The sequence below is a fragment of the Rana temporaria genome, assembly GCF_905171775.1.
Source record: "Rana temporaria chromosome 4 unlocalized genomic scaffold, aRanTem1.1 chr4y, whole genome shotgun sequence".
NCBI lineage: Eukaryota > Metazoa > Chordata > Amphibia > Anura > Ranidae > Rana > Rana temporaria.
In genome coordinates, this window is record NW_024404461.1 from 2,677,192 (window position 1) to 2,685,822 (window position 8,631).

The 8,631-nt window shown below is 44.4% G+C and overlaps 1 non-coding gene across 1 annotated transcript; it reads left to right on the plus strand.

The window, feature by feature from the left end:
- Positions 1 to 8,116: 8,116 nt before the first annotated feature.
- Positions 8,117 to 8,274, plus strand: LOC120921843. The gene has a single exon (XR_005745007.1). It is a non-coding gene; the product is annotated as a U1 spliceosomal RNA (small nuclear RNA).
- Positions 8,275 to 8,631: the final 357 nt, after the last annotated feature.

Here is an 8,631-nt window from a genome sequence, read left to right on the forward strand (position 1 = left end):
TGCAAACCCCATATACCTAAGAAATGGTAATCATTACGCATCGTACTGGTTCTTGGATCGCCCTTGTGGACTTTCTCTCTCTCTCACTACTCTTTTCTTTTCTTTACTCTCCCTATGTATTATAGATATATTGTTCTTCACTACAATAAGTTTAAGTTGTTAGGTCACAACTCATGTAGTTAATATGACAGTAGTTTATTATACTTTAAGGCACGGCAGTCATGTACACAATGCTACTCACCAGCTATCTGGTTAGTGAAGATCTAATTAATTCTCTTTAAATATTCTATGTTATGCATTATTTATTTAAAAAAAAAATTATGTAAACATCATTATCTGTATCCTTGCATAAATAACCAATGTATGTACTTATTATTATGTAATCAATAAATATGTTTGACAAGGACAAAAAGTAATGTACCATTATGTAAATCCACTGTCCACATGTCTGATAATCACTGTTATAATGTATGCAGGTTCCTGTCCATTCCCTGAATCCAGCTAGGATATACTCACACTCACTTACCTGACATCTTCACACCTGTGTAGTAATGGAAATAGCTTTTTCTGGCACTTTGGACCAACAATGATTGATGAAAAATGTAAAGATTTAAAGCTTTCACTCTTCAAAGCCTTCAAGCAATAGCTCAGCTGCTTCAAGTAATTTCTGTCCATCCACAAGTGATCAGTACGTGAGCCGTAAAGAGTCAAACTTGTACAACCAGACATGACTTTCCTAATGAAGTCCTCATCCTGAGTCTCATACAGACAGAAGATGGCATGAGTACAGAAAGCCTCATCGATGTCCTTCATGGCCCATTCTTTCATGGCAGATCTGGCTCGGAATGAGATGTTGATTCCTGTGCTCTCTGAGAATGTCTTCATCTGATTTTCATTTAAGAGACCAAACAGGAATTGTACGGCTAAGAATAAATGTGAGTAATCTGTACTGAAGCCACTGAGTGATTTACCTTTACAGATCTCCGGGAGGAAAGTCCCTTCCATAGACCCAGACCCATCATCCATCCCGTAATAGAGAGCAGCAAGGAACTCCTGTACACTCAGGTGGATGAAGCTGTAGCAGGTCTGGGTGCGGACCTCCCAATGAAAGATGTTCTCATTCAGAAATACAGACTCCACCTCATCCAGAGAAAGTCCATGTCTTTCTAGATCTTTCTTCTCAAATAAGATTTGTTGGTTCAGAACTCCCTGATTGGCCAGAGCACACAGCTTCTTCAGACAGGTTTGTTTTCTGGGTACAGACTGCTTCTTGCTGTGATGGGTTAGTAAAACCTCCAGGTAGAGAAGGTAAATTGAAGCCATTGTATCGCACCGAATTAAACCCAAATCTTTTTTAATTTCTTGTTTCATTACAGTGCAGACAATCCAGCATATGATGGGGACGGCACACATGGTGTACAGGACATCATTGTCTTTTATTATACCGAGAACCTTGTCTGCATCTTCTTTATTTCCAAAGAATTTATGGACATATTCCTCTCTATTGTGCCTTGTAAATCCCTGGATTTCCACATTGCGAGAATCATCAATGAATGTGTTAAGCTTCTTTATGGCCAGTGATCTTGTGGTGATGATCAGAGAAGTTTCTGGGAGAACCTGTCTCCTGAGCAAGCTTTGGAGAATTATTTCTTTGTGGGTTTCCATAGAAATGTCAGGACAACCCTCAGATTCCTCCTCCAGAGTCCACCTCAGTTCATCAAACCCATCAACTATGATGAGAAGTTTTCTCTGACTTCCAGGATCCTCCAGAATAGACACCAGGTCACCTGAACTCAGTCTGCAGGTTCTGGATAAAAGTCCCACAAGACTTATGTTTCCAGGGATGGTGTTGATTTCTCTACAGCTCAGATAAAACACAAAGTCAAACTGGTCTTGGTAGAGATCCTCAGAGGCCCAGTCCAGCATGATCTTCTTGGAGGTCATTGTTTTTCCAATCCCAGCAGGTCCTTGTAACACAACAATCTTTGGGATGAAACTGTCTTCATCAGGGTCAAAGAGGGCCTGGGTTGTGGTTGGGGATCTTTTCTCCATGGTCTGTAAATGACTTATGCCTGAACTCCTTATTTCTTGTTCTTGTTCTTCTTTATTCTGGCGCCCTTTTCTCATCAATAAGTCGATGAATCTTTTCTTTAGATGAACAGCCTCCCCCATACGGGAATTATATTCTGGAATCCTCTGAAAGATCTCTTTCACAGACCCTCTGTATTCCTTTCCTAGGTCTTTATGAGAGAAAGGAGAATATTTTATTCCTTGCAAACATGAAATTGTATTTATAATGCCCCTACACACTTTAATAACCCCCTAGTGATATGTTTTTTGGACATTTTACCCATGTAACTAAAGGCCTGTTTCACAGTACACTGTTTCACTTTGTAACATATAAGTAGTATTAGGTGATCGGTTCGGTCCGAGCAAAAGTTCAGACCGAACTTTGCCCGTTCGGGTGCTCTCCAAACACCCACATTTTCTGTGCATTCAGCGGTCTTAACAATGGCTGAGTCATCAGCTGTCAGCGGGCTTTCCTGCTGACAACTTAAAGAAAAAAAATGCCGGTAAAAAAAGCACAAAAATGTTGTGGGGTCTCCCCCAGTCCATACCAGGCCATTTTTTTTTAAATGTTGTGGGTTCCCCTCCAAAATCCATACTAGACCCTTATCCAAGCATGCAGGAAAGGGGGGGGGGTGAGCGAGGGCACCCTGAAGCATATCAGGCCACATGCTCTAAACATGAGGGGAGGTGGGTGCTTTGGGGCAGTGGGCTCTGTCCCAATGATGATGGGAACAAGGGCCTCTTCCCCATTACCCTGGCTGGTGGTTATGGAGAACTGCAGGCAGGGGAGCTTATCAGAATCTGGAAGCCCCTTTAACATAAAGCCTTCAAATCCCACCCCCTTTGTGTGAATGAGTATAAGGGACATTGTACCCCTACCCATTCACCAAAAAAGTGTAAAAAATAAATAAAAAGACTAGACAAGTTTTTGACACATACTTTATTTTAAAAATGTAAAACAATGTCCCCTATGTAGATCCATCTTCAATCACGATGCCTGCTGCACCACCGGACCCATGAAAAAGCTCAGTTCCTGACAAAGGCTGACTGCCAAATGCCTCCTGTGCAGGGTGACAGTTCCTAAATAGGTAAGGGTCAGGGCCCTTGTGATGTCACTGACCGATGCATGCTGGTAAAGTGGACATCACAAGGGGGTGGGCCACCAGGTGATGTCATCAGGTGGCCCCACACCGTAGCTATTTAAGAACTGTCACCCAACAGAGGAGGCATTCGGCGATCAACCAACAGCAAGAGTGGAGCTTTTTTGGGGGGGGTCTGGTGGTGAGGCAAGCAATTTAAATGATAATGGATCTACACTGGGGGACATTGTTTTTTTATTTGTTTACATTTTTTTAATAAAGGACTCAAAAATACAATATACCTCTACTCATTCACATGGGGGCTGGGATCTGGGGGCCACTTTGTTAAAGGGGGCTTCCAGATTCTGATAAGCCTCCTGTCCACAGACCCCACAACCACTGCCTAGGGTTGTCAGGATGAGGCCCTTGTCCCCATCAAAATGCAGCACAAGGTGGTTTGGGGTGGGGAGCAGCAAAGCACCCACCCCTCCATGTTGAGGACATGTGGCCTGGTATGCTTCAAGAGGGGGCACTCGCTCTCCCCTTTTTCCTAGCCTGCTAGGCTGCATGCTCGGATAAGGGTCTGGTATGGATTTTGGGGGGACCCCACACCGTTTTTCTTACTTTTTTTTATATTACCGGGCAGCAATTGAAACCGCAAGTTAATTTAATTGTAAGCTGACTTTTTTCAGTTTTGCTGCAGCAGGTTCTATACATGGTACAAATGTGCCACTTTAAAGAAAGACTAAGAGGACCCCCAAAATACTATATTTAAAATAATTTTTCCATTTTATTGTTTAAATTTAAGCATCATTAAAATCCCTGCTCCTTCAAAAACAATTGTTTAAAAAAAAAATATTTGCATCAATATAGTCCCCATGGCAATACCAAGACCACCATACTCCTTTTTATGGGTAATAACTTGCATATAAGCCTTATAAAATGGGGACTTGATTTTTATGTTCGGCTCCCATAGACTTCAATGAAGTTCATGGCTCAGGGGGATGTTCGACGCTCTACATATGAACTACCTTGTTCTAGACATACTGCAATACCCCTAGAACCATATTATGGACATACCTGACTATTGTTGCACTACTTGCTACTCTATGTCACTTCCTGTTGTGTACCAAGCTTGTTTTTAACAAGAAATAGTATTTATAAGACATGAACCATGTAGGCTGGATAAACCCCTACTGACCCATTTCACCTCATTCCCCTACTTCCCCTACCACAATCCTTTTACCCCCCCAGTAAAAGAGACGACACCTGAGTTTGGAGTAAAACCGGCCATAGCAACCTTTTTATTAACCAAATACCAATTAATTATTTAAATAAATATTTAAATAATTTTACAACATTTAATGGCAACATTATAACACACCCACAGCCTGTTGGTCTTTGACGGTACCCCCCAACACTTAACCATACCACCACTACACTGTGGGACCCTTTTCCATACCAGGCTTCCAGCCGAAAAAGCTCGGAGACACCCCATTACCCACAGTGCAACCAATAACCGTATTTCAGCAGACACCGTTCCACTGGAATACCCCAGAGGGGCCCATATCACCGCTGGACCCCCCACCACTTCCATCCAATCTGTTCTCTTCTGCCATCAAAGACCAAAAGACACCGCCGCTATCACTGCTATGATGACCTAAATCCACGACCTGAAAAAGAAAGACAAGACGCACAACAGGGAGGGTGGGTGGGAAAACTACCTTCTTCCTTGTTCTCTTGCTGACTGCCACGTGTCGGTCCCGCCCCCCCATTTTATACCGCTCCGCCCCCTTGCAGAAAAAATACAGAAAAATCTGGATTTCATTGTTCATAGGCCGTGATTCTGGGGGGTTCGGGTTTAGTCCCCCATAAAGAGTGTAAAAAATGGGAGATCTGGAGAAATCTGAACTTCTCTGTCAGGGACATATCCAGTCTACTTATACAAAAGCTCAGAGAGATCGGACCTGAAGACTTGGAAAGTGACCAATCCTATACAAGCCTTTGTTCAGCCACCATGTAAAAGCTTTGATGTCCATCCCTGGAGGAAATTGAGGTTATGAAACAGATGGGCTAATGGGTGACTATCAGAGACCAACTCTGGGTGCCCTCTAAGTCCCCCCCATAGGGTTACTGAATGAGAGAGAGTTGGAGGTAAGATAGAGGGACAAGGAGGACACCACATTAGGTAGTCCAGAGTGACCTGGGGATCCCCTGTCATTCCATATCCACCCAATCGGGTTTAGTAACTCGGGAATATATGATTGAGATCTGGGCTAGTTGAGCGGCTTGATAGAACCATAATAGGTTTGGTGACCAAGACCACCTTTATCACGAGCGTGAAATAGACCCTCTTAGACACTCAATGCCTTCCGAACCCCAGATGAGGTCAGGAATGTCGGCCTGAAAATGCTGTAGATGGTGATTAATGATAGGGAAGGGTAGAGAGCGGGAGAAGTATAGTACATGGGGGAGGAAAGTCATCTTATTGGAATGACCCGACCTCACCAGGACAGGTGGAGCTGTGCCCATTGTTGTAGATCTTCTAATTTCTTGTATATCGGGGGAGGGGAGGTCTAATTTCTTGTATGTGGGGGAGGGGAAGGTCTAATTTCTTGTATATCGGGGGAGGGGTGGTCTAATTTCTTGTATATCAGGGGAGGGGAGGTCTAATTTCTTGTATATCGGGGGAGGGGGACGTCTAATTTCTTGTATATCGGGGGAGGGGGACGTCTAATTTCTTGTATATCGGGGGAGGGGAGGTCTAATTTCTTGTATATCGGGGGAGGGGTGGTCTAATTTCTTGTATATCAGGGGAGGGGAGGTCTAATTTCTTGTATATCGGGGGAGGGGGACGTCTAATTTCTTGTATATCGGGGGAGGGGGACGTCTAATTTCTTGTATATCGGGGGAGGGGAGGTCTAATTTCTTGTATATCGGGGGGAGGGGTGGTCTAATTTCTTGTATATCAGGGGAGGGGAGGTCTAATTTCTTGTATATCGGGGGAGGGGTGGACTAATTTCTTGTATATCAGGGGAGGGGAGGTCTAATTTCTTGTATATCGGGGGGGGGGTCTAGTTTCTTGTATATCGGGGGAGGGGAGGTCTAATTTCTTGTATATCGGGGGGGGGGGGGGGGTCTAGTTTCTTGTATATCGGGGGAGGTCTAATTTCTTGTATATCAGGGGAGGTTTAATTTCTTGTATATCGGGGGAGGGGAGGTCTAATTTCTTGTATATCGGGGGAGGGGAGGTCTAATTTCTTGTATATCGGGGGAGGGGAGGTCTAATTTCTTGTATATCGGGGGAGGGGAGGTCTAATTTCTTGTATATCGGGGGAGGGGAAGTCTAATTTCTTGTATGTGGGGGAGGGGGAGGTGTAATTTCTTGTATATCGGGGCAGGGGAGGTCTGATTTCTTGTATATCGGGGGAGGGAAGGTCTAATTTCTTGTATATCGGGGGAGGGGTGGTCTAATTTCTTGTATATCAGGGGAGGGGAGGTCTAATTTCTTGTATATCGGGGGAGGGGGACGTCTAATTTCTTGTATATCGGGGGAGGGGAGGTCTAATTTCTTGTATATCGGGGGAGGCGGAGGTCTAATTTCTTGTATATCGGGGTAGGGGAGGTCTAATTTCTTGTATATCGGGGGAGGTAGGTCTAATTTCTTGTATATCGGGGGAGGGGAGGTCTAATTTCTTGTATATCGGGGGAGGGGAGGTGTAATTTCTTGTATATCGGGGGAGGGGAGGTCTAATGTCTTGTATATCGGGGGAGGGGAGGTCTAATTTCTTGTATATCGGGGGAGGGGGAGGTTGGCTCTATACAGTCGGTCTATACTGGAGGATAGATTCCCCCCCAGGTAAGAAATGACTGAATCCCTCCCAGCCAATCACAGTGAGGTATGACGCGTGTGACTGGTGTGTGGGGGAGGGGATAGGTCATGTCTGAGATTTGGAGATGTTGATGTACAGACCAGAGATCCCCCAAAATCACCCAGTAATGGGGAGATGATGGGGGAGGGGATTAAAGGGGAAGTGACCAATAAAAGGAGATGATGAGAGAAGAGGACACATTTATTATATTGTGGGCGGGGCTGTACTGTGTTTATCAATCAGTCATGTGACCCGATCATCTGCAAATTCATATCCAACATAAAGAGCTTTGTACTCAGGATGATGTTCCCTGCAGATCTACTGCTTCCCCTTTACACCTACTTCTTTATTCTTATCATATTCGCTGCTATATTACTGTAAATAAAGTAAAAATCTGTGTAAATTCATGTAATCATACAATATTTTGTAGTCTATATAGTGTTCTCTGCAACTCCACTGTGTCCACTTTACATCTACTTCAACAAATCGATTTTGCTCCATAAAATCCACCAATCAATGAAAAGTTGATAAGGTGTGAAAGTTCTCCATCCTCCAAACTGTGCCAGCTGTAGTGTAGCCACGCCTTCTTCCACCTCTTACACACGTGATGGTGAGGGCGCCCCTTAGTGGTGATCTTTAGTGATTTGTGGATTTTTTTTAGAAAAATAAGTCAATATGTAATATGTAAAGTGGAAGCAGTGGACTTGCAGAGAACACAATATTGAGCACAAAATATTGTATGATTACATGAATTTACACAGATTTTACTTTATTTAATAAAGCAGCAAACATTATAAGAATAAAGAAGTAGGTGTAAAGTGGAAGCAGTAGATCTGCAGGGAACATCATCTTGAGCACAAAGCACTTTATGTTGTATATGAATTTGCACATGGATCAGTTTCCATCATTTATTGATAAACACCATAAGATGAATGAAGTAGGTGTAAAGTGGAAGCAGTAGATCTGCAGAGAATATTATTGGAGCCCCTAGCACTTTATATATGAATGTCTCCACATATTTTAGTGTATGTGTGATAATTGATGGGCGGCACACACAATAGGACAGCGCTGTGACACATAATGCTCTTCTAGGTGATACTTACCTGGCAGGGGAGACACCATGATCATGAAGGTGGTTCTCCCAGGGCGAGGCACGGCTATTGCACACTCTGGCCGTGCTGATCGTGGTTGTCTTCCCTGCCGCTTCTCGGCCTTTTGGCTGGGACTGGGTGTGGTATCTGTCCTCATCAGTTGTCAGCGGAGCGCTGAAGCACCTCCTACATGGGGAGGGTGGATGCAATCCAATGACGTCATTGCACCTGGAAGGATGGTTTCAGCAGGGACTACGCTGTGCTGCCCGACAGATACTGGGGGCCAGCCCATGGTTGAGTCTGAGCCATCTGGAAGGGTGCTCCTGGTGAGGATGGGTGCTGCGCTTGGTCTTGGTCTTTTTGCCGAGTTCTAGTCTGGCCTTCTGGCTGGCTGGTGTAAGTGCTATCTCTGTCAGCGATCCGGTTGGAGGAGCTGGTAATGCCCTGTGGTAGGACGGGGCAGAACCATGCAAATCCGCTGGGTTGGCTGGCAGGGGTGGAGGGCTGCACTGGCCGGTC